We start from the raw sequence: 20014 nt of genomic DNA, 5'->3' as shown, positions 1-20014 counted from the left end.
TTGTGGAGTGTCAGTGAAATAAAAGCATCATTGACTGATGCAGACTATTATGAAGCGGCTCTGAGCAGGATTTAAAATTAACTAATTGGTTTTCTATGTTTATCTATGAGTCTGTCCCAGGTCTCGGCCCCTTGCCTAGGGATGGACAGCAGATTCATAGTAAGTGGACCTCTGTGAATCAGTGGTCCTGGCTGAGGCCTGTAGTGGCCTGTGAGGCCAAAGATATCTCAAAGGACAAGGCAAGGCCACAGCTAAGGATGCCTGGCTCCAACCCCAATTAACTAGAGGGAGACTTCAGCTGTAAGCATCTTGCTCCTGTAGTCTCATTCCCACTATGAATGTCATCATGGAGATAAGATGGTTCTCCTAAATTGGCATAATTTACCACTTGGAGAAGGCTTCTAAGTGACTCCCAAGTTCCTGCACTTTCCTCAGTGTCCCCTCTCTTTGTCTGAAAACCTAATAAATGTGGGCCACCCAGAGAAGCTCTTTGTCTCAGCCCTCAGAGTCTCAAACTTTGCAGGCGGGTTTTCACCCACCTAGAGCCCTGAAATCATGGTTTGTCTCATTTATTTAAGCCTTTGCTGTACACTCATTAGGAACATTGGGGATCTTGGCCAGGTCTCCCATAATTAACTATTTGTACGCAGAAGCAAAACACTATTGATACCCATTGTGCTTGAAAAAGTTTAATTTGAACTTTACAACACCTGAGTTTGTCCTGGAGTTTGGTAGGGGACTATACTGGTGACTAAGCACCGGACAGTGCCGTGCAGATGCTAGAGGGCTGGGCTGCAGCATCCGAACCTGGATGCTTGCTCTTGCTCATGAGCCCTCTATGTCAGTAGATATCTCAGTGAGTGTCGAGAGCCGCTTCATCAGGGCATCATTTCTTCAGCTGGAGGAAGGCTGCTTGGAAGCAAGATGGTTCCTTGTGGTAGTGTCTGGATGTATCCTCCGTGCCTGAACTTCCCAGGGCTTGATGACACCGTTTTCATGATTCTCAGCATTATCTAGCTTTAAAAGCTTGTTTACTGACAGTTGTAGTAGATTGCTTGCCATTTTTGGCAAATATAGGTTTAAATTTTTTACAATTAGAGCCAGGAAAATTACCCCAAATCAGTGCCTATTCAAGTGGTTTTATGGACTAATTATTTCTGTTTCTAAGCAGTTTGCCTTCTCATCTAAATTAAAAACAGCAATTAAACTGTTGAGCTGGAGGGTACGCTGAGGCATTTTCCTCGCAGTGGGGTGAAGTGATGGAAGGAAAGCCCTTGAGGAGGGTGGCATGCTGGGAACGTGGGGAGGGCAAGACTGAAACCCCAAGAGTGAAAATCATCTAGGGAAGATGCTCCTGGTGTCTTAGAGTATCGGTCACCAGCAGGGTGGTTGATATATTTTTAAATTACTTACAGCTTTAAAAGCTATATATATCACTTATTTTCCCTTACAAGCTCACCAGGAGCCAGTCCTGCCCACTGGAGTCCATAGCCAAGACTGAACTCTGGGAAGTTTTTCATGGGAAATCCATGAAGCTCAGAGAAAGAAAACATTTTGTTTGTGACCAAGAGAGAGATCTGTGGTTTCTTCTGGCAGCCAGACTGCAGGAGGCAGTGGAACATCTCTGGAGACAGGGTGACTTTCAACCCAGGCAACACGGCACCTGTTAAAGGCAAGGCAATTTGGTGTTCAGAAAGTGTCATCATTATGCTGCAAGAAGCATACCTGTAGACGGTAACCTGTGTCAGTAGACATCGTCAGATGTGTGTGTGTGTGCACAGTGTGTGCCTGTGCATGTGTGTGCACGTGCAGAAATGGGTGCAGTGTATGCCTTTAAATACACGGTTTAACTGAGATGACTGACAATCGATTGCACTGGAGCTATTTATTATATATTTAGTAACTACTAGCTACTTAGTTTTCAAAAACAAAATTTTCTTAGGCTCAGTAACATCTACGATGAGATTATCGATTTCCTATTTCCTTCACACCAGGAACTCTTTCTTGTCGCTCTGCAACCTTTGTCCACTGTGAGGACAGCAAGACCAGAGCTAGCTCAGAAGACGGTAGCTTTGGCTGGAATTTAATTACTGATGGGATGTGTTTCCTGAGATACCGTGTTTTATAAAAACGTTTTGGAAATCCCTGTGTGGACCGCTCACACGTTGTCTTGTCCCTCTCACTTAGGAATGAGCTCTGGACATGAAGACCTCAGCAGAAGTCCTCAGGGCCCTTCCAGAAGTGATGACTTAAATTAGCTACAAGGAAAGAGAATTAAACATCATCTTGAATTACTTCTTCATTAAATTTATAGCTACTTTCAATTGACTTTTAAATTTTTTTGTGGGTATCATTAAAAAATTGCTCAAATTTTCTCTTGAATGAAATACAGTCACTTAAAGGACTGAATTGAAGCAGAATTACTCATTGTGGGAAAGGTTAATTCATGTGGACTGAAAAGCAAAAACATTAGGAAAGAGGAACCATGGGAAGGAGAGGCAGGGGGACAGGAGGTGACTCACTCAGTTTTAGTGTGACACAGCCTCAGTGCTCAGCAGTCCTGTGGGTCAGGGTGGATCTGCCTCAGCGTTTCTGGGAAAGGCAGTGCTGTACTCTGATGAGAGGTTTTGGATGGCTCCGGCTTTCGGAAAGCTTTGGGAATCAGCATCAGGAGCTGTACGAATTCGTACCTTTTCGTCTAACAATTCTGCTTTTAGAGACTAACCCTGAGAAAAAGTACAAATATGCAAAAGATATTTAACCCGAGACCACTTTGAAATGTCTGTGGGTCCTCTTACATTTCACTGTGTTCCTCTCCACTAGGTTCCTGGCTGGATGGCCACAGTCATAGTTTGGAAAACAGCTTCATTGTCTTGTCTGCTTTTCTCTCCTCTCACTCCCCTGGGTGAGCCTAAAACCAACAAACCCTGCTATTGCTGTACTGTCTTTGGGTCCTCGCCTGGGGAAGAAAATCGCAGGCAGAACAGGGGCCCGCGGCTGCAGGTCTCTGGCTCCAGACAGTGTTTGTCACTGTGCTCAGAACAGCTGCGAGCCTGCGTTCATGAACCCGGAGGAGCCCGCCTGGTCCTGTTTCCGGCTCCTCGGGTGTCCTGGCCTTTAGCTTTTCCATTTCTTGAGACCCCAGTCTGGGGCTCACTGTCTTCGTGCTCTGCACACACCTCTGGTGCTCAGTGCAGCCCCCGCGATGCTGAGGTCCACATACACACTTGTCCAGCCTCCCCACAGCTGCAGTCCTGCGGACAGGGCCACCGGGCCTCCCGGTCAGAGCTCTCACTCATCCTCCCCGTCCTCCATCTCTGCTCTTCTCTCTTTTCTAAGCCAGTGTGATCTCACCTAAGTAAAACAACTTTGCCAACATTTTGTTGAATTTTCTTTTAAGGTAAATTATGTCTATCTGGCTATGAGTGCTAGAAAACAAAACAAAACAAAACACCTTAAAACAACCAACCAACAACCAACCAACCAACCAAACCAACCAAGAACTTTGGTATCCAGATTCATCACTTGGGGTGTTTTGCAGATTTTTATGCTTCTTGATAACAAATGTAAAAACTAGAAAGTACAGACATGGACCATGTTAAGAACTAGTTATATCTACTGGTCACTTGAATATTGCTTCAAAATAAAAACATAAGCCCTTACCAATTTCCTACATTTAGACAAACAGAAAACACCCCAGATGAGAACATGTCAGCTCTCAGAGGAACCAGGCCCCAGATATCCAACTCTATTTTGTGTGGTTTTCCTTGGGGAGAAACAGACTATTTGTAAACATTAAGGAGATGGATTGGCTTTTGGAAAGTAGATTAGCTCCAAATTGTGAGTGAGAAACAGTTCTCTACCTGATAGTTCTTAGCTCCAGGAGGCAGAGAACACCTGTGGGCCATTCCTTCACTTTTTTCCACAAAAACAAAGCAACATTAAAGAAACACTCCAACAAAATCAGGATAGTTGGTAACATTTTCATTTCTTCCAATTGGGGAAACAAAGTGTTACCATGAACAAAGTGTTACCATGAATTTGAAATTTAAGGAACTCATTCCTCTCTTTTGATTTTCTTCTGTATCCATCTTTATCCTTCTGCTGTATACTCTTTTGATATATCACCTCAAATTCTTTGTGGGAAGGGTATAGATAGTAATAAGAAAATTATAAGTTTTATTGAATAAGTTAAATGATTATAAATGCTATTTATTTGTTTATTTAAGGCAGAGTCTTGCCATGTGGAACAGGCTGGCCTTCAATTGGCTTATGTAACCCAGATTGGCCTCGAACTTGCAACTATCCTCATGCCTCAGTTTCCCGAGTGCTGGATTACAACTGTGAGCCACCATGCCCAGTTCAAATGCTTTAATGTTACAAATGAATGCGGTTTTAAGTAAAGAGAAACGAGTAGGATTTTAATGAAAGTAGCAATCTGTTTGACATCTGTGTATCTGCTCCTCCAAATTTCCATTTTTCTGCAGGAACTCCTTTCAACTAGTAGAGTTATTAATTTTACGGCTATTTCCATCCCTTTAGAGCAGACTGCTATTGTTACTTCTGTGGTTCAGCTTTGCTATGATCCGTGCCTGTGCTGTTAATTATACAGTATTGCTTGACAGCCTTGCTTGCTCTACCTTTTGCTGTCCTGTACACATTTGTTTCTTGCCCTCTCCCAAGCTCTCAATAAAGAAATAACACAATTTTGTCTACATAAACACGTAATATTATTTGACTATAAAACGCTATTCACAGATGATCCGTGAGGTATACTGTGCTTGCTTTTTTTTCTCTTGTGAAATGCTTCATTTTACTTGTAGTTAGTACTTGTTCTTTACTTGGTTGTCTTATGTGCTTGTCATCAAGTCAACCTGAAATTCCCCGTCAGTTACCCCAATGTAATAAGTCACATGGAGGTGCATGACGTCACAGTGAGCGCCTTCCTGGTGCCTTCCAGCTTGTTCTAAACTCTCCATGTGCTCTCAAGTCCTGCGTGCAGTTTTCCCCTTGTAGAGTCTGTATATTGTTCTTCCTACAGATTTCCTGAGCCTCTTTCTTGAATAATATCACATGACTTTTGGTCCTTTGTTTTCTGGTTTCCTGACTGACTCCTTTGTTTTGGTAAAACATATCCTTTGGTAATTTTCTGATGAAGAGTGTTATGGCTTATGGCTGGATGTCCCCCAAAGCCTCATGCAGTCATGGATGGTGTGGGCTTCTTGCAGGTGGCTGAGTCTAGAGTCCGTGATTGGTTCATTGTCTACTGCTGGGGTTGGGGCTGTGAGTGCCCCACCCACCTGAGGGCAGTAACCTGCCTACTGTGTAAGGACTGAACGGGGCTGGCTCCTCTCTCTCTTTCCTTATGTCTTGTTGCCTTTGTACCTTCTGCCATGACGAATGCTACCCCACACTGCCTTGGAGCCAGCTGGTTATGAACTGAAACCTCCATATAAAGTGTGAGCGAAATAAACTGGGTCTCAGGTATTTTGTCTTAGCAATGAGAGAAAAAATAAATTAATATCGAGTCTCAGATATTTCGTCTCAGTAATGAGAGATACAGTGGGATTATAGAAAAGTCCCCTCTACTCCACTGATATTACATTGTCAGCAAGTGTTTTACTCTGACATTTAATCAATAGTTTGTAGATATAGATATAGAATTATAGGTTAAAATTTTTTCCCTCAGAATTTTGACTTCTGGTTGCCAGAGTAGTTGCTGAGTGGTGCAATGCTATCATTATTCTTGGTCTTTTGTGAAAAAAAATAAATCAATGAAGCTTTTAGGCTCTTGTCTATTTTCTGAAATTTCACAATGAAGGTTCTGGAGGTTGCTATTCATCTGCTGCTCTTGGATTTTTGTGTGCCTTTCAGTATAAAAACTTTGTATTATGGGAAATTGTCTTGCGTTATATTTTGATTTGTTTTGCTTCCCCCATTATCCTACTGAAATTTTCTAATTTTATATCTTCCATATCTCTTCTCCACTTTCTTGTCTTTTTGGTTTCTAAAGATTTCTCCTTTTATTGAGATTTTTGAGGGCCGGGGATTTAGCTCAGCTGTACAAGTGCCTGCCTGGCAAGCGTGAAGTTGTGAGTTCAATCCCTGGTACTGCAAATTAAAAAAAAAAAAAAGACAGAGAGAGATATTTTCATTTCTATTACCACATTTTGGATTTCTCAGTGAATTTTTTACCGTGCATATTTTAAATAGTGCCTTATTTTTGCTTCAAGCACTAAAGAAACCACCTCTTTTTGAAGGTATTAATGTTATTGTTTGAAGAGTGTTTTCCATTTGTTTTGCATCTATAAGTTGCCTTTTTCTGATCTCACTTTACTCGGATGTCTGGTGTTTCATTTGTCTGCTTATTTTTTAAAAACGGGGTCCTGAAATAATGATTTGAAGCCCCGTGTCTTTGTGTGAGGTTTGGTCCTCACGCTCTTTGTCTAAGTTTATAACTGATATTAGTATCTCACAGTGTTCTTTTGACCAAGTATGAATTTCCAAAATCCTCATTTCTAATCTTATTCCTGTAATGTCTCTACCCAGCAGCATTTGGATGGATGAGCACATACTCCACGAATAAACTTTGAATTCTACTCAGATAGTCGCATGGTATGGTTTTGATTAGGTTGATTCAGTGTAAGGAAAAGAGAAAACTCTCCAAGCTGTAAGGGATTTGTTATGGTTCCCCATCCAAAGATTGGTTCAGATGAGACTTTGCCACAATGTGCTTGCATCGCTGAAGTCTCTGGAGAAAGCAAGACAGACCTTCTGGGCAGCCTGGCCTGACTGGAGAGCAAGGACAGGGTTCTGACCCAGATCTCCGCTGTCCTTTGAAGAAGGGAACAGGGTGAGAGTTTGCTGCGGTGAAGACTGTGTGGGTTGAATCCTCTGTGATGCCCACACAGGGAGCACTCACACTGTCTCACGCTGGGGCCTGAGAGGCGAGGGATGGAGCGTGTGAACAGTTGAACGTCAGGAAATGGGGCCGGAATCCTCCCTGCAGGAATGCTCTGGAGGGGGATCACTCATGCACAGCCAGGGCTGAGCTAGAGGGCAACCTTCAGTTCTCCCTTTGTGTGGCTAGAGGTAGGGCCAGCAGGAGTGGGTGACTTTATTGCTAGCAAAGCTTGGTAGATGCCCTTAAACAGTGGTCCTTAGAGGGTCCTCGGGTGGGTCCCCGGGAGCATCAGCAGCTTTGGAGGACTCGCTGCAATACAGATTCTCAGGCCCCACATCAGACCTGCCGAGGATCCAAGGACACAGAGTGTGCAAGTTCAGACAGGGCTGCCGGGTGCAGGGAACCAAATGGGGTGGCATCACGGTCATGGTGAAGGGAGAGGACTTCTGAGTTTTCCACCGGCCACAGAGGAAGGTCCCAGAGGGAGAGAGGGGAGGAGGCCAGCAGCAGGGCAGAAGCTGGGGTATGAGGAGGAAGGACCGCGCAGCGTGTCCGAGAGACTGGACGCTCCGGCTCCTCCAGCAGTGACCATGCTGCCAGCGGCTGCGCTCCTGGGCGCCGTCCGTCTGCAGTCCGAGTCTGCAGGAGACACAGCTGTGCGGACACCTGCGCGGAGGTGACCGGGCTCCGGGGAGCTGCCTTAGCCTCGCAGAGTCTCCTTCTGCGCCCTTTAATTCTTCCTCAGTCCTGGATCCCTCAGGGGGTTTGGTATGCACCCGCTAAATAAACGAAGTGTGGGGTATTTTTAGAATTTATAGAAACACTCAGGCCACTGTTTGAAAAAAGGAAATCATTTGTTGCTTTAGGCATATTGTGCAGAAATAAAAATAATTGGAATGTGTCCTGTTTTTTTCTTAAAAATGCAGATAGTAAAATGTGGCAACCACTCACAGATAAGCTACTTAAGCTGTAGATTTAAATTCCTTAGAAGTAGAATGTATCTGTATCTGTAAATCCTTATGTAAAGTATAATCTCTATATTTTTCCATGAATGTTCTTAAAGTGAAGTCTTATCTCTGCAGTCAGTTGTCTTATAAATTTCTATAATACTTGGTTTTGTTTTATAAAGAAGGTAAACATTCTTATTAAGGAATACTGAAAGTTTTAAAAACCCCCAAAGAATGACATTAGGTTTTGTACCTTATTTACTCTTTCAGTTTCTTACACTAGGGAGACAATACAGTATTTACACATGTGAGTTTGATTTATTTCACTTATGATATGGTCTCAAGTCGCATCCATTTACTTACAAAAGCCTCAACATGATCATTCTTTATGGCTGAGTAGTACTCCATTGTATAAAAATACCACATCTTTTGTATCCATTCCTCAGTTGATGGGCATTTGGGTTGTTTTCAAGATCTGGCTATTACAAACTGTGCTGCTGTAAACATGGGTGCACAAAATCGTCAATAAGTTTTGTAAAAGGGAAATAAATTACTTAAAGGGGAAAAAGAACTCAGGAAAAAGGAGAAAAGAAGGAAGGGCAAAGAAAAAAGGTATAAATTTGTATATACGCACTTAAGATAGCTAAGATGATTGTACTACTAATTCTATTAGTTCTTGGAACAAAAAAGTTGACATTCATAGGATTAGATAAGCTTTATGTTTATATTTGATAATCTGAGTAACTCTTTTGAAGATTGTTATGCAAAATAACAACCTTAGTTATGTTCCTACCGCCTTGTTTTGAAGGCCTGTATTGTTACTGTTTTGGGCTCTTTGCTGTTGTTATTTATTTGTCGATTTGTTTCTTGTTTTTCTTGTATTTTGTTTTACTTTTCCCTCTGATACAGAAAGGTTAGATGCACATGTATAGGCTTATAAATGCCTAGAACTTCACCTAAAGAGTTTACAAGAATTGATTTTGTTATGTGTGATGATATGAACAGCTACTTTTAAGAAAATGAGACATTATGGTAGCCACTGCTGCTTTCCTATTATATTGTTTTGAGTCCAATAATGCTTTTATTCCTTATTTTGATTGGTTCTGGTCTGTTTTCTATTATTTGAAGAACTGAAAACATCATACCACAGTGATATATATGCACCCATGTTTATAGCAGCACAATTTGTAATAGTCAGATCTTGGAAACAACCCAAATGCCCATCAACCAAGGACTGGATAAAAAAGATATGATATTTTAATACAACGGAGTACTACTCAGTTATAAAGAAGGATCACATTGAGGCTTTTATAGGTAAATGGATGCTACTTGAGACCATACTTATAAGTGAAATAAATCAAACTCAGACGTGTAAATACCACACTGTCTCCCTCCTGTAAGAAACTGAAAGAGTGAATAAGATCCAAAATCTACAATAAATATTGTGAAAGGGTAAGAAACTTCTCAGAGGGAAAAAAATAACTGAGATAGGGGAAAGGAGAAAAGAAGGAAGGGAAAAGGAAAAAGATATAAATTTTTTATATGAATAAAATAGCTAAGATGATTGTATGACTATTTCTATTAGCTCTTGGAAAAGAAGAGTTAGTACTCATGATGAGATCAATTTTGCATGTCTATATCTGGTGATCTAAGCAACTCTTTTGGAGATAACAACATGCAATATTATAACCATTGTTAAATTCTTATCATCTTGTTTATGCTCTAGATAGAAGTCCTTTGTCTAAAGGACAATTGGCTAAGATTTTATCCTAATTCATGAGTTTTCTTTTCACTCTGTTGGAGATTTATTTTGACATTCAAAAATTTTTTAATAAGATGAGATCCCAGTTGTTGATTCTGGGAAGTGTTTCCTTGCAGTTTGATTTTTGTTCATAAGCTTTCTACCTACCTCTATGTCTTCAAGATTTCTACCTACTTTGTCTTCTAGCAGATTTAGTGTTTCTGTTTTGATATTTAGATCTTTGATCAAGTTTGACTTTAGTTTAGTGCAGGTGGGAGACATGGGTCTAGTTTTAGGTTTTGGCATATGGAGAGCCAGCTTTTCCAGCACCACTTTTAAAGAGGCTATCTTTCTTCCAGTGAACAGGTTTGGCCCCTTTGCCAAAGATAAGGTGGCTGAGTGTGTTTGTAGTTGTGGCTGTATCTACTAATCTATTCCATTGATCTTCAGATCTGTTTTTATTCCAGTACCATGCTGGTTTTATCACAGTAGCTTTGTAGTATAACTTCAAGTCAGGGGTAGGATGCCTCCTGCCTTGCCTATGTTGCCCAGAATTACCTTTGCTATTCTAGGTTTCTTCTGGTTCCAGATGAATTTTAGGAATGGTTTCTTTAGATCTGTGAGGTATGCTAATGGTATTTTGATTGGAATTGCATTAAATCTGGATAAAATTTTGGGAGAATGGCCATTTACATGTTTATTCTTTCTACCCATGTACAAGGAGTGTCTTTCCATTTTCTGAAATCCTCTTTGATTTCTTTTTTCAGAGCAATGTAATTTCCAATGTATAGATCTTTTAGTTCCTTTGTTAGATTGATTCCTAAGTATTTCATTTTTTTGGGATGCTATAGTTAAGGGTGTGGTTTCCCTTATTTCTCTCTAGTGAGTTTGTTGTTTGTGTACAGGGATGCTATTGATTTTTGAGTGTTGACTTTATATCCAGCTACATTACTGAATTTGGTTATTACATCTAGAAGTCTTTCAGTGGAGTTTTGGGGTCTTCTATGTAGAACATCATGTCATCTGCAAATAATGATAATTTAACTTCTTTCTTTCCTATCCTTATTCCTTTTGTTTCTCTCTTTTGTCTAATTGTTCTGGCTAATGTTCCAGAACTATATCAAACAGGAGTGGTGATAATGGACATCCTTGTTTTTTTTTTCCTGATTTTACATTGAAAGCTTTCAGTTTTCATCCATTTAGTAAGACATTGGCTGTTGGCTTATTATAGATGGCGTTTATCAGATTGAGATAAAGACCATCAATTCTAATTTGTTGTAGGGTTTTTATCATGAATGAGTGTTGGAATTTATTAAAGGTTTTTCCTGCATATTGAGATGGCCATGTGACTCTTGTCTTTGGCTCTATTGATGTGGTGGATTATGTTTATTGACTTGTGTCCCTGTATTCCTGTGATAAAACTCATTTGGTTGTGGTATATAATTTTCTTGATGATTTGCTGCATTCTGTTTGCCAGTATTTTATGGAGGATTTTTGTATCTATGTTCATTAGGGAGATTGGCCTGTAGTTCTCTTTTTTTTGGTTGGGTCTTTCTCTGGTTTTGGTATTAGGGTAATACTTGCTTCCAGGAACGAATTTCCTTTCAATTTCACTGAAGAGTGTGAGAAGCATTGGCATTAAGTCTTCCTGAAATTTCTTTGAGAATTCAGCAGTGAATCCATCAGGAACTGGGCTTTTCTTTGTTGGTAAGATTCTAATTACATTTTTAATTTCATTACCCAAAATTTGGTTATTCAACAGTTTTACATCTTCTTGACCCATTGGGTAGTTCATGTTTCTAGGAATTTGTCCATTTCTTCTGTTATTGAACCTCTGAGAGTAAAGGTTTTCAAAGTAGGTGTTGTTGATCTTCTGTATTTCCACAGGATCTGTAGTGATTTCACCCTTTTCATTCCTTATTGCATAAGTTTGAATTTTTCCTTTCCTTTTCTGATTAGGTTGACTAGGATCTTATTAATTTTATTTATTCTTTCAAAGAACCAACTCTGTTTTTTGGTTGTTGTTGTTTTGTTTTGGTACTGGGGATTGAACTCATGACCTTGCGCTTGCCGGGCAGGCACTTATGCCACTGAGCTAAATCCCCAGCCTGAAAGAACCAACTCTTTGATTCATTAATTTGTTGTATTGTTTTCTTAGTCTCTGTTTCATTAATTTCTGCTCTGATCTTTTCAACTTCCTCCATTCTTTGCTCTTGACTTGCTCTTCTTTTTTCTAGATGTTTGAGGTGTAGCATCAGGTTGTTTGTGCTCATTCTGTTTTCCTGACGTGAGAATTCACTGCAAAAATTTTCCCTCAGAGGACTGCTTTCTATCCGTCCCACAGGTTCTGGCAAGTTGTATTTGCATTTTTGTTTGCTTATAGATATTGTTCAATTTCTTCTTTAATTTCCTCCGTGACCCATTGATAATTCAGGAGGGTATTATTTATTTTCCATGTGTTTATGGAGTTTTTGTTATTTCTTTTGTCATTAAATTCCAATTTCATGGCACTATGGTCAGATAAAAAAATACTAAATTGGTTTGGGGTGTAGCTAGGTGGAAAGTACTCACCGAGCATGTGCAAGACCCAGGTTTGATCATCAGTACTGAAACAAAATCATCAAACATTTATTGCAGGTCACGAGTTAGATAGAGGCCCCATGCAGGGCTGCTTTACCCACACGGGGAGCAGAGTCTTCCCCTCAGTCACAGATTCCTGTCTTGGATGTCCTCGCAGATCCGGTAGTGTTCTTTTTGCTTAGAGCCTACAGGTCTGTATGTGATATCTAAGTGTGTTTTCCTGTGAGCTCTATGGGTTGGTGCTCAGGCAGCAGTCAGCACTTTGCAAGGTACATGGGTCCCACCTGCACTCAACGCATACAGGCCTCACCCAGATGCTGAGGTGATTTCTGCAGACTGTTAATGTTATTTATGGGGTGTTGGTGACACACATGTAATACCTAGGCTTCTGAAGGCAGTGGCCTTCTTTTTATTCCCATGTACCAACCACAGCAGACACAAACTAAAAGAAAAATAAGAAGCCACAGTTAATTATAAATACAAGATGATAATGTACTAAAAATTAAATGACTGAAAATGCGTTCTTCAGTATCAGGGCTGATTCATATACACAGTGGAAACACATTCTACACCAGGAACGTTGCCACTCACCCACTCGCACGGCTTTGGACATCTGACGAGTCATGGAACCTCTTGGAGCCCCTCACAAGGGTAGCAGGCCTCAGTGCAGCACGAGAACGCATGGTCATAGAGATGTGTCAGTAGGCACAGGCCGATGTCTGTCACATCGGGGGCTCAGCAGTCCCGGAGAGCTTCTCAGCAGGGAGCCCGTGAGGGGCTCTGACTCCAGACCCAGGGCAGGGGCCGACTTCTCAACCCTGTCTGCCTCCATTGCAGCACACTGGTCTGAACTCTGTGGTTTTGGAAAGAATAAACAATGCATGAGACTCGGAAATCTAGAGAAAAATTTGTCGTACATCGGTCTAAGGTCTCAACTTCTCCAAATATGTTCTGGGAACGCTTATCACATGACATAAAGGAGGCACCCAGCTTCGTCACTGAGCCGGGGTGGGGGCCCATGCCCTGAAGGGTGCACCAGGGTAGCGGGGCAGGACATTTAGAAGTGACCTAAAGGTGCTGAGTGTCATCAGGAGACTCCCTGGGGCATAATGAGGAGTCTGATGGTTGCTAATTCCGCCTCCATCACTTTGTCATCCCTGGCACAAGACACGGGATCCTTGCAACACAAAGGCTGCATAGTGTGTGGTGGCTCACAGCCACTGTTCCTGTTCAGCAGCATAAACATGGAAATACATGGTGCCCCTGTCATGGGGCTGGGAAGCTGAGGCACGGAGGCGAGGGCGTGGAACACACCTCCCAGTCTCTTCCAGTGACAGCAGGAGCCCGTGAGGGGACCTCACACCAGTGACCAGCTTTCCACACAATGGGACATGTTCCAAATAAATTGTAGAATCCAAATTAAAAAAACCCAAACAGAAAGGAAACACTTTCTGGCTTTATCCCAAGAACACACTTTGTCCTGTGTCAGAAGCCTGTCCCTGTGTAAGGCTGTTTGTCTGGCTCTCCTTCATCTGTCTTTCGAGCACGATGAGTTTGGGGTGCTGCTGGCTGGGTGAACCAGCCCAGTGCATGCTTCTTTCTGGTCAGGAGACCTTGGAGTCCAGTGGTCCCCAGGCCAAGTGACCCCTGGTCCCATGACCCTCGCTGTGCAGAGAGAGGCTGGGTTACAAATGTCAAACTCATCCCTGAGCTTGAAGTCCGATTTCAGAGGACAAGGATTGTGACCCAGCCAGAACCCTGGGAGAGAACCATCTACACAACTATCACTCCTGAAAATTACGTGCTTTTTAAATTTTTGGTACTGGGGATCGACCCCTGGGCCTCCACACTGAACCAGAACCACAATTATTTTTAAGTTTTTAAAAATTTTGATACAGATCTTGACAAGCCACCAAAGTGCTGGGGCAGGACTTAAACTAGAGATCCTCCTGTCTCAGCCTCCCAGAATGCCAGGATTACAGGCATGCTGTCAGACAGTTGTTACCCAACAGGTGAAGTCCTCCTCCTTAGATGCCTACAAGTGTGGTGTGGGCGAAGGGGCCGAGTCTGGAGGCCTGCACTGTCCCCAGGGGCTGTGTTATGTGACAGAAGCCTGTTTGGCTTTCCAGTCTTAACTCACAGAAACAGCGTTTTCATGCACAGCTGACCTCTTGGCTTCCAGCGACCCCCTGTGGCCCTGGGGCAGCTGTGCAGCCTTCTAACTAGCCAGGTCTGGCCCAGGGTCTTGGGGGTGGTGGTGGTGACTGCCCTCCTTCTGCTTCCCAGCTGAGCTGGGGCAAGGGTGGGGTTGGAGCCGGTGAGGGGAGGGGAGGAGACAAAGCCCGGGGTGAGCACCCACCCGCTGCCTGCGGTGCTGAGTCCACCAGCCCTTGCGCTGGGAGGCCATGGTGGCCTGCATTCGGGCGCATCGGGGTTCTCAGAGGATGGGAAGCCCTCCGGCCTGTTGGGCACCCTACATCCAGGACAAGGACGAATTGCTCCTCTGGGCCGCGGAGGCTCTCCCTGCTCTGAGACTTTCACACTGTTTCAGAGCAAATCAACCCTGTGCAGTGGGCATGGCCCTGGGGCGCGGGCAGCTCGGAGTCCAGCCTTGGTCCCCGGCCCTTCAGGATGATCAAGGGCCCTCCCGGGCTGCGGTGGTGCTGTCAGACCCAGCATGCAGATCTCCTTCCTTCCTTAAAATCCAGCGCCGGAAGTAAGGAAGCCAAAGCCAGGGGACTTCACCTCAGAGGCACGCTGGCTCGGAGCCTGGGCCAGTGACTCAGCCTCCAGGGGCGGCCTTCTGGAAGGCGACCCAGGCCTGGGGTGAGGGCACCCGGCTGGCCACCTGGCTCCTGGGGGCTGGGACCAGGCCGGTGCGTTACTGTCTTTGCCATCTGCAATTCCGGCTGCTTTTCAGATGAAGTCCTTAAATACCTAAACCTGGACTTTCCTAAGACAGACATTGCCACCCACTTCTCTTGCTGTACCACTGTGGACATCAAGATTTCCACATTTTGAGACTTTCAAATTGAAAGCAAAACAAACAAACAAACAAAAACCAAAAACAATATCTCAGCACCTTTCCTGGGACTGAAGAGACGCTCAATGACAGGTCAGCATTAGGCCACGGGAGTGTGGTGACACCCAGGCCCCCCCTTCCATTACTTGAGGTGTGGTTTCCAGTGATCCCAAGGAGCATGCTCCATTAATTCTGCTTTAATGGCGGTGGTTTTATTTTGTGAATTTGCACTGTTTTACTAGTTTCCCATGGGAAGAAACCTCCAGGCTCTCAGTGTGTGACACTTGTAAGCTGTTGCTCATCTGGGGTTGTTGTAAGCCACCGATCAGTCTTGATTGTGTTTTCACGCTCTCCAATCTTTATTAGGGTAAGACACTGACAGTAATGAAGAATGTTTTGTATCCTGTATGTATGTGGGTTATCAAAACATGTGGTTTTATTCTGTTGTGCACATCTGAGAAATACACAAAGGTCACAGCTTTTAAAAGGATGAGCTGAAAACACACAGTCGCAGTCAGACTTTCTCTTCTTGCTGTCCGCTCCTGCTCTTGGCTCTCGGATTCCTCTGCCAGGACAGTCGCAGTTAGACCGCAATTCACAGCGCTCTGGAAACAAACAAACCAGTCTTCACCTCTGTTAGGAACCTTTCTCAGTCTGCTAATCCAAGTTGTTGATTTTGAGCAAAATTAGGAACTGTTTCTAAAGCAAGAAGTAATTCTGTTTCTAAGATTCTAAACGTTATGGAGCTGGCCCTGTTAGGTGTGGATCCACACTGGAAGTGGCCGACGCTGCACAGTTCATTCCCTCCGCAGCCTCCTTCCCACTTCGGAGAGTCCAGGGTGCGCTGCAGAGCCAGGGGTGTTGAGAACTTGGGAAAAATACACCCCTGTCCGGGACCCTTGAGTCTCACACACACACACCAAGCCAGGGTTGGACAGGGACACACACAGGCTCATGGGGCAGATCCGTCAGGCCCTTTCTGGAAGTTCTTGACACACTTAGAACGCACGGCTAGACTGCATGGAGGGCATGTATGATTTCCTGTCTTGGTAACTTGCACCCACCCCGAGGGCAGCTCTTTGATCCAGGAACCAGTGAGTCATTTGCTGAGATCGCTGCTGGATGAAGGGTGAAGCTCTGTGTGTGTTAGTCTCCCTTTTGCTGAGAGCGAAGCCTGGGCAGGCTGAGCTCCCTGGAAGGCCTTTCCGAGTAGACGGCTCTTGCACAGCGACTCCCTGTCCTCCAGAGTGAGTCCCTTCCCAGCTGCCCAGGGAAAGCTTTCCTACGGGTCCAGGGTGTGTGGTGCAGCTTGGACGGTTTTACTGCAGTTTCGCAGTAATTTATTTCATTCGCTCTTCTTGAACTTTTAAAGTAGAAAGAATAGGTGCCTATGCTTTATGGATAAAGACAGTTTCAGACAGGTTAAGTGACTTCTAAAAAGTGGCAGCTAACAGGACAGTTCTCTTTTGCTTGCTACCCTGAAGTGCAGAAAAACGACCAGGGCAAGTATAGCTTGTCTTAGGGTTAACCAGACCCCAGTTAACTTCTTTTTGTACCTGATTTTAGCTGAGTACGCGACAGCTCCTGTGTTGCTCCAGAAGTCCCCAGTGCGCGTGCCGCTCTGGCTGCATTTGTGTCTTGAGCCCTGCTCCTCCCGAAGTAGACAACCTCAATGCAGTGGCAACGGGACGCAGAAATGAGGTGCTGGATTGCTGGATGCAATCGCATGGCAAGAAGCCGCCTGTTAGGTAAGACTTTGATGTCCTGAACTGTCATGTGGAGCATGTGACTCTGGTGGGGGGACTGCTGGAACCCTAGGAGTCTGTCACATGGCGCCCCTGGAGCTGCCACCGGGGGAGGGACACCAGCCAGTGCACAGCTCAGGGCTTGGGTTGCTTGTGTGAAACTCTGACGGGCGGAGGGTGTGTGGGGCCAAAGAGAGCGCTCCCCTTTCCTCCCTCTCTCCCTTATCTGCTTGGGCAGTGTGTCTTTCTGTTGACTCATATTTTGCTTTGTTTTTTTTCCCCCAGTATCCACCCCAGCTCTCTTTTCTTCCTCCTCTTTATAGCTTTTTGTATTTCTCTTGCTTATTTCATATTGATTTTCTATAAATGCGCATGTATTGTTAAAACATTTTAAAGCCTTATATATGTTAAGAAAATATGAATTTAAGAATTTTTGACTTATTACATATGTGAGAAAGAAAATGAAATTTATTAGTCATTGTATTATTATTATTTCCTTAATCCCTGAATGTGTGAATGAAGCATTTCTGTCTGGCTCACAGTTTGTCTCCTGTGTAAACACCTCGTACCCTCCAGCCTTGCTTCCTGGATCACTGCAGCTCTGGATCCGAGGGTTTCGGGGTATAGCAGCAGTGTTTCAGGCAAGGTCTCCATCAGGACCCCTCCGAAGGAGGCTGCGGAGGAGCCATGCAGCCAGCAGGTGTCAGTCTCACCCAGGAGAAGCCAGCAGAGTGGCTTTGCCTTTGTGGGAGTTTGCTTTTCTGAATGAACTTTGGAAGAAGCAGAATTTAGCTCTTGTATGTTTGCAGCAAATTCCGGGTTAGTTTAAAGTGGGGAAACGAAGCCTTGTCTCAATCAGGCACCACCCCACAGCCGGAATTCTACACGGATCGTTTTCTTGTCACAGAACATTATCAACTGGGATGTGATTCCCTTTCTGCCTGGACATCTGAGCTTCCTTCCTTTGGGAGCAGACGGCTCAAGCTTTTTTTTTCCTTGCAAAGTGATTGACTCATGATCGCAATGGAGGTGCAGGGGCAGTGCTTCCGTCTGAGCAGGTCCTCAGGAACTGCCACTAGGAGCTTCAACATCAGTCATCATCGGCACACACCACACGTCTTCCCAGTACATTTCACACTGAGGAAATTACAGGAAAAAAAATGAGCTCAAAGACTTAGAGCCCTGAGGAAGAAGGTCAGAGTTTAGACTAATGTCAAGGGTCGAAGTACCTGCGTCTTTAGCCATCCTGCCCAGTGGCTGCTGTCCAAGGCAGCTCTGTGGACCCTGGGGGGCCTCAGGAGTCCATGCTCCAGCCCCAGAGCTGCACTTCAGAGGGAGGGGCTGCAGGCCGCATGGGCTCCAGGGCTGTCAGAATCTACACACATTCCAGAGCAATTATCTTCTGTGTGGTCCCCATGGCAATGCAGCCACGTGCCTGCTCGCAGCTGCACGCAGGTGATGAAGATGATTATGCTGGAGAAGCAAAGGAAACCCTGGACAGTTTGATGGAGGAGCGTTTTGTTGTGCACGGTGGTGTGTGGTGTTGCTTCCTGCAGACAGCCCAGCACTGATATTTGAGAGCATCGCAGGGAGCTTGTTGTGGTTCTAATTAACTCATTCATTTTGTTCTGTGGCTGGCAACTCAGGAGTCAGTCAGAAATCTGTCCAGTTTCCATGTCTGCAGCATTGCAAAGGGCGTGAAGATGCGGGCTCCTCTGCCAGCTGATTTCCTGCGTTTGCTAGGCGCCCATGAGCCAGAGCAGTCTGCAGAGCTCTGGGCCGGCAAACGGAAGCCGAGGGAGCGTCCTGAGGAAAAGGCTCTGCAGCCTGGCTGAGTTCACCTGCTCGGCAAGTGCGACAAGACCAGGCCTCTTCCCCCCCCCCCCCTCTGTGTTCCTGAAAGTGGTTTATGAGTGTCCAGTGACATGTCTATACACAGAGAGTGTGTGTAGGTGCTGTTGATGGAGACAGTCGGGCAGTAGCCTGGCCTGTGTGGTTCCACAGTGCAGCAGGAATGGAGGTGCAGCCTATCCTTCCGCAAACAAACCTCACTGGCCAGCTGTGGGGTGTGGCCAGCAGCCAGATGACAGCTGTCATGCCCTCCTGTGTCTGCCCAGCTACAGAGCGCTGCTGGCCCTCTACCTCCCTCTGCCTTAGCAGGAGAGGGAGAGCCCACATTTCCACGGAGCAGCCCTGGGTTGGAGGGTTCCCAGAGGCTTACGGGGCCTGCACTGCTGTCTCCCTGTCCTTTGATCTCTCCTCCTCAGGCCCCAGCCCTTCCTAAGTGTGGACCCCATGTCCCTCTCTGCAGCTGCTTTGGAGAAACCCAAACTGCAGCAAGCAGCCTGTCTCCTGGGCTTGGAACACAGGGGCCAAAGCTGTGGAGCAGATACACTAAATGCCCAAGAAATTTCGAGATATCCCAGCTTGTGAATAATTTTCACTTGAGAGAGGAAAGGATTACTTTAAGGATTACTTTTACAAAGTCTCAGATGAGAAAAAAGTCATTTAATACACTATCACAGTCCGCTGGCGCTCCATACAGCCCTGAAACCATGTCTAACAACAGCAAGGAAACGTTCGTGACTCCTTGATTTACCAACCTCCAAAAATCACAGTCTGATGCGTGAATTCCTACTGATAATTGTCCCTTGGTTTTCCTGTGTTTCTACTTGTGCTTTATGGTTCCATTCACCTTCTTGGCTATGGTCAAAAGCACCTTCAGGCCCTGCTGGGGTGTGTGCTGTGTCTGCTCCATGAAATCTGAAAGGGATAAAGTTTAAAAACTATGGTGTTATAAACTAATGATTTGGCTGGGTATGGTGGTGCACACCTGTCATCCAGGCACTTGTTAGGCTGAGGCAGGAGGATTGCTGTGAGTTCAAGGCCAGCCTGGGCTACAAAGTTAGTTCAAGGCCAGCCTGAACTGTACAGCAAAACCGTGTCTCAAAAACAACAAAATAAGAGGTTGGGGATATAGTTCATCGGCTTAAGCTCCTGTCTTGCAAGTGCTGCAATTGTGAGTTAAATCCCTGGTACAAAAAAACAAAAAACAAAACAAAACAAAACAAAACA

General features: G+C 44.6%; 1 long non-coding RNA gene across 1 annotated transcript; it reads right to left on the bottom strand.

The window, feature by feature from the left end:
* Positions 1–1537: 1537 nt before the first annotated feature.
* LOC134476742 (uncharacterized) lies at positions 1538–13018 on the bottom strand. Its single transcript, XR_010048547.1, has 3 exons — positions 12764–13018; positions 2523–2726; positions 1538–1663 (listed from the first exon to the last, which is right to left on the bottom strand). It is a non-coding gene; the product is annotated as an uncharacterized LOC134476742 (long non-coding RNA).
* Positions 13019–20014: the final 6996 nt, after the last annotated feature.

Source organism: Cavia porcellus, unplaced genomic scaffold, assembly GCF_034190915.1.
Source record: "Cavia porcellus strain 051 isolate PalLab524CR breed Dunkin Hartley unplaced genomic scaffold, mCavPor4.1 scaffold_7, whole genome shotgun sequence".
NCBI classification, from domain to species: domain Eukaryota; kingdom Metazoa; phylum Chordata; class Mammalia; order Rodentia; family Caviidae; genus Cavia; species Cavia porcellus.
This window is presented reverse-complemented; position numbering and strand designations above follow the sequence as displayed.